The 6,000-nt window shown below is 49.1% G+C and overlaps 1 protein-coding gene across 2 annotated transcripts in view; it reads left to right on the top strand.

Annotated features, from left to right (window-relative positions):
- Nucleotides 1–287: 287 nt before the first annotated feature.
- ELMO1 (engulfment and cell motility 1) overlaps nt 288–6,000 on the top strand; it is a 310,449-nt gene continuing 304,736 nt past the window's right edge. The window contains exons 1-2 of one of the 2 annotated variants that reach the window (XM_082337795.1): nt 288–371; nt 1,500–1,570. The gene's annotated coding sequence lies outside the window, so the exon portion shown is untranslated. Of the gene's footprint in view, nt 372–862; nt 942–1,499; nt 1,571–6,000 lie in introns of those variants that run through there. The other variant, XM_082337794.1, reaches the window with a different exon arrangement.

Genomic DNA, 6,000 nt, shown 5'->3' with positions numbered 1-6,000 from the left:
AGGGACCGCCGGAGCAGGGGCGCCAGCCGCAAGGCGCGGGGGCAGGTAGAGGCGGGGGGCAGGGCGGGCGGCGCCCCCCGCCCCGGCCCGCAGGTGCTGCCGAGCCGCCGGACCCCCTCGGCGGCGGGCGGCCCGGGGCTGCGCGTCGCGGCCCGGCCAGCAGGAGGAAGGAAGAGGAAGTGAGAGCGGCGGCGGCGGCGGGGAGCCGGCGGGTGCCTCTGCGAGCCGCGGGATGGGATAGCGCCGGCGGCAGCGCAGCGCAGCGAGGCGAGGCGGCGGCGCGCAGCCCGGCTCCCGCGGCGGTGGGCGGCCAAGCGGCCCCGCTCTGCGCCGCGCCGCGGGGCGGGGGGCGGTGCTGCCCGCCCTGGGAGGTAGGCGAGCCTCGGGGCCGGCGGCGGGGAAGCGGCGGCGGGGCGGGCGGCCGGGGCGGGCTGCGGCGCTGGCCGGGCGGTGAAGGGGAGCGCGGGGGGCCGCCGGGGAGGAGGGACGGGACGGAGCAGGCGGCCGGCGAGCCCCGCACCTGCCCGCGGCGGGCGGCGGCAGCCGGTCCCTCGTCGCTGGGGGGGCGGGGGCGGCCGGAGGGAGCGGCCGCCGTTGCTGTGAGGAAGAGGAAGCGCAGCCTCGTGCTTGTCAGTGCGGCGGGGCCTCGGCCGGCGGCTGCGGGCGGTGGCGGGGGGGCCCGGCCCGCCTCGCATAACGGCTCCTCCCGCCGCCCTGCCCTCTCCGCCGGCCCGCGGCCGCTCCTTCCACAGCCGCCCGGCTCTCCGCGGCGCGACTTCGCCGGCGCCTCCTCCTCCGCCTCCTTCCCGCTCCGTCCCCTCTCCCTCAGCCCCCTCCCGTGCCCCGGGCGGCCCTGCCCGCCCCCGGCTGCGCCTGGTGGTCGGAGGCCGCTGGTGAGGGGCGGCGGGCGGGGGCCGCGCACCTCCGGGCGCCGCCGGGGGGTGAGTGGTGGCGGGGCCTCGCCTGCCCCGGCGGGACCGGCGCGTCGCTTCGCGGTGGCGGGTGGGCGGGCGGGCGGGCGGTTGTGGGGGCACCGGCCTCGGCAGGTCCCGCCGGAGTCAGGGCGCGGGGTCAGGCTCGGGCGGAGGCTCCGACCGCAGCAAGTGTCCGCACCGCCGCGGGCGCCGCTCGGGAGAGAAAGCTCAACTTTGGAGCAAGTGCATCCCTGCCGGCAGCCGGGCTCCCGGCTCGGCGTTGGTACCCAGCCGCCTCCTGCGAGGGCATGCCTGCCCCCCGACCTGGGCTGCGGGAGCTTTTGGCGGGGGGTGTATGTGGGGGCGTGTGTGTGTGTGTATCTCTCCCTAAGTTTGTGCTCATACAAGTGATCAAACCGCTGATGAATTTAAGCTGAAACGATCGTTCTGAAATGTGGGTGGTGATTATGCAAAGCCACGGTGCGCAGCCTTGTGTAAAGCAAGTGGGTATCAAAAAGTGAAGTTTTAAAGGTTTCTTGGCTCGAAGCCTTTATAAAGTTTATTCTGAATATCTTTTCCTTGCAGAACTAATACAACTGTCCAGCTCTCCCCCGAGAATGGTATAAAGTAAATATAGGAGTTCCTGAAAAATAACAGTGAGTACATGTCAAATAAGCAACGTTTTGTTGTTAACTTTATGAGAAAACCTCTTAACCTGCCAAGGCTCAAAATGTGCAACAAACACATTGAGAGTGCCAATGATAATAATAGTGCAGGAAATGTACCCTGTGTTAATTGCTTTAGTCTAAACGTGGTTGCCTGTGAGCTGTATTTCATGATACAGCACTTACGGTGCAATTTCAGTAAGGGATTTTTTTGAAGTATATTCGTAAGGAAATGGGTTTTCTTTTGCTTTTGTCCCTCAGCTGCCTGATTGCCCCCGATTAAAATATTTATCATTTGGAAAGAGGGGGAAATTGAGTATGAACTGTGCAGAGTCCTGTATCTGTGACTTGAGGACATTGTTTCCTCCTCTTCCCCTTAGCTCTTTCTCCTCCTTTCCCCCAAATGCACACACACACACACGCATGCCATCTCATCCTCAGTTATATAACCTTGTAGGCATTTATGGATCATTCATTGTTCGCATTAGTCCCATTCTTTCCATGTCATTCCTGCTTGATTGAGTGACTTTCTCAGAATGTTACACGGTAAAGAAAAATATATTTGAATTTTCATAAAGTTCTTCCAGTTTGAGCTGCAAGTTTGCTTTCTTTGAAGGTTTTCTTTCCCTGATTTCCCCCCCCCCCCCCTTTTTTTTTTTTCTTGGAGCTGTATAAGTAGGTGCTAGGCATCTAATCTGATGACCGGCAACTAGATAAGAAGGAGGAAGAACAGTGGTGACAGTTTGCTGGTAAAAGTCCCTCTTGTGTACTGTTAGGAAAACATCCATTAACACACATGTCATAAAGCTGTTGAAAGTACTGCAGCAACTTTTAAAAACTCACCAGTCAGAGAAAATAAAGATTAATATGGCTAAAACATAAACATGATGTGAAATGAGTATTATTGAAAGTTACTGTCAGTGCAGTCTGTGGATCCGAGTGTGTGATTTGATGAGTCTAGAGGTGTACCTGATTCACAGTTTATTCGTGCCAGGGGGGTTGCATAGGGGTAGTTGACTTCCCTTTGTCTCTTTTTGTAATTTGTTTGAAATTCACTGTGCAGTACCACACACTTGTCTTCTCTGTAGCTTGCAAGTTTGCTATGAGTGTCATTATCTGAAGATTTTTATTTAATAAAGAATGAGGGGGGGAGGGGGAAGAGAACCAGTTTCTGGACTTACTGTTTTGATATTTTTCCTTATATTCTCCGTATGCCAGGAAAAACTTTAGGTGTACGATTCAGATGGATTTTGATGAGGGGATAGGAAAAATTCTTACCTACTTATTCTGTAGCAGTCTTATGTGGTCACTGAAAGTATCTGCAGTTCAGTAGTCATTATTATATAACCTGACTGTGCTCTTAAAAGCAAGTATTTCTGTTTCCTCACTGTTGAAGTGCAACATGTTGTATACGTTGTCCTAAGAAGTGATTTTTTTTTTTTAATGCCCCTTTGCCCTAGTATTCACAAAAAAAGCTTATTATGCTACATAAAGGTGTAACTGTTGCTGAAGCACTGCTGTGTGCGTTGTACTTCCTGACAGCAGTGCTGTTCTGCAGCGAACTGCCGATCGAGAGTAACGTGGTGCTCCACCCTTCCTTCCGCTCTTTGTTTTATCTACCTAGTAGAAGTCCCTTTGATTTTAAGGTTTGGACTCACAGACATGGTTTCTCACAGTGTCCAGCCTACAAAGTGGTGTTGAACTATGATCTCATGTTTTCCGTGTTGATACACAGAGAGCAGAGCTCCCGTGTTCACATGTAAGATGTGTGGCTTTCTTCTTCTGATCCTCTAGATGGGTTCAGTATGTGATGGAGTGAGAGGCTAATGTCTATAGATTTAACTGTAACTAGGAAAAGGTTTCCATAGATCTCTGCCAGTGCACCTGCACACTAACATGCAGTGTCCTTCTGTTCCAATGACAGGCTTCTTTTTTGGATATATTGCCAACTGCAACGTTTCTAATTCTGTGATTCTCAGACAAGGATTTGCGTGGGACCTGGCTGAGGCCATCAAGTACAAATTTCCTCTTGAGCTGTGACTCTGCTATCACTTGATTTTCAGTTTCCTCAAAGTAAATGATCTTTTTAAAGTATAGGAGCTCTCTTTGTCACGCTGTGGTGTGGATGTGCAGTATGTGCTTGTATTAAAAAAAATGTTTGTAGAAGATGATGGGGTTTTGGGAACCCTGGAGACTAGAAAACATCACACACCCTTGGAGCAAGCAACAGTACTGTTGCCTCTTCTGGTTTATTTCTCTGCACAGTTATGCCTGGGTCTAGGAGACTTTGTCCTCTGCGGTATCCCTGCACTGTCCTGAAAGTACAACTTTGAGGGAGAATGAGTTGGTCGGGTTTGCCTCCCTGTTCAGTCATTATCCTATTAAAAAGGAGATTTCAAAAAGAGGTTTTAAGGTTATGAAGTCTTTGTGGTTTGAACACTTGTGACTAGAAGTGGCTTTGTAACAGCCATCAAACCACCATTCAGTAAGGTCTGTGCTGTATCTTTAAAAGATTTCCCTGCTTTGAATGAGTTTTTTTGAAAAAGGTTCTTGTATTCGTGGCAAGAGGAACGTGCCAAGTACACGTTGTTAAACTTGTGTCAATTTAACAGAGCAACTGTTTAAAGGATTTTGGATAATTTTCCTTCTACTTTTTTTTTTTTTTTTTCCCTCCCCTTTCTTCTCTCCCCTTCTTCTTTTCTTTTTTTTCCCCTCTCTCCAAATATAACACTGGAAAAGGAGAGAAAGAGAAACTAAAAGCAATTGGCAGAAGCCAGTATGTTGGCAGGCATTTGATAGTACGGATCGTAAGAGGTGATAATATATATGTGACACTTAACATAAAATAAACTGCATACATATGGTGTTACAGAGATGAATGGAAGAATAATCACAAAATTGTGAAGCTGTCTTTCAGTCAGCATTTTTGCATCAAGCTATTTGCAAGGATTTGGTTTTGTGGTGTGATCTTTCATTATTGCAAGTGTTGCAAGGCACAAAAGAGAGATTGAAGGATAATGTCACAACCTTTCTGCTAGTTTCTTCGGTTTTCTGATCACTGTTAACACTTAAGAGGAGTATGAATGAGAAGTCTATGCCACAGGGGATAGATAACGTGTTTCTTCTTCTCTCCATTTCAGATCTGACAGAGGTAAACCTCTGTGTTATGGGCAGACACTAAGTGGCTGGTGCCACCTGTGTGGTACCCATCAGTAAGCTACTAATTTTTCAAGCTGCTGAGTAGATTGGTTTGTAAAGTGCATGCTTGTGCTTGAGAGCAAGGTGAACAGTGGCTGCAAGGAGGGGGAAGTTAGTTGTGAGAGAGTGGAAGTGACGGACAAGCCATTTTTATGTTCAGCAGTAAGCTGCACTGTGAAGAAGACTTGAAGCCACTGCTGGTAGTGGTCCCCTTGGAAAAGTGTTTTAGCTTATGTACAAATGAACTCACTTTGGTACATTTCTAGTGAGCAGCCTTTGGAGTTCCTTAGAAAGCTGAATATACTACCTGAAGATGTTATGCAACTGTGGTAAGCGACCTATTCTTACTGCTCTTGAGGACATAAGTCTACTTACTGGTGGTTCTGCTGTGCTCCATTTACGGTAAAATAACTCTGCAAAACTCCACAGGAGCTAGCAGTAGCGCAAGGGAGGGAGTGGGAGCTACCGGTCAATGCCGAGGGAAAAGGTTTCCTCTTTCAGATTGGATTTGGTTGATTTAAAGTGTTTGTTAAACAGCATCTTCAGTAAAGAGGCCGGGGAGGAGGGGAAGTAAGAAAACAAATTGTTCCCAAACATATCTGTTCCAAAATAATAGCTGTGTCCTAGCTGTGTGTGTTTTCTTGTCCTTTGCTTCTGCTTTCCCTCTGTTTTTTATGTCCTGAAGTTAAACTCTCTTCATAATTTCTTCTTGCGTGTTCGCCACCTCTACCTTGGTACCTTATTCTTTCGTCTTTGACGTATTTATTTATCCCAGCTCTCATGGTTTCACTGACTTCTGTCCAGTCCTTAAATTCTTCCCTGGGCACCCTTAGGTTATTACTCAAATAATTTTGTTTAAGATTTGCAAGAAAAGCTGAGGACTTAAGTGTGTATCACCTCCTATGTTCTTTCAAAGTCTCTCGCTCAAAGTGTTTATTGTACAGCCCTAATTTATGAGGGGCATATGAAGTGTAAAACTGTCTCTGAAATATTGCGTCATCAGGGACTGAGTAATTTTTTTATCAGCTACATGAATACAAATATGATAATCTAGCTTCTTTTCTTGTTTAGCTTGCTTCAACTGAAAGGGAGGATAGGCCACTGCTTCTAAGACAACTTCAGATTCTGGAGATGCGATGGCTTTAAACTCCCATTCTTTAATACAGCAGAGAATGCTTGCTTGAAGGTGATCTGATTTCCCATAGCTTTTTGCCTGTCGGAGA

This window comes from Platalea leucorodia (assembly GCF_965183815.1).
Source record: "Platalea leucorodia genome assembly, chromosome: 1".
Classification (NCBI taxonomy): Eukaryota; Metazoa; Chordata; class Aves; order Pelecaniformes; family Threskiornithidae; genus Platalea; species Platalea leucorodia.
Note: the sequence above shows the minus strand (reverse complement) of the source record. Positions and strands in the feature narration are given on the sequence as shown.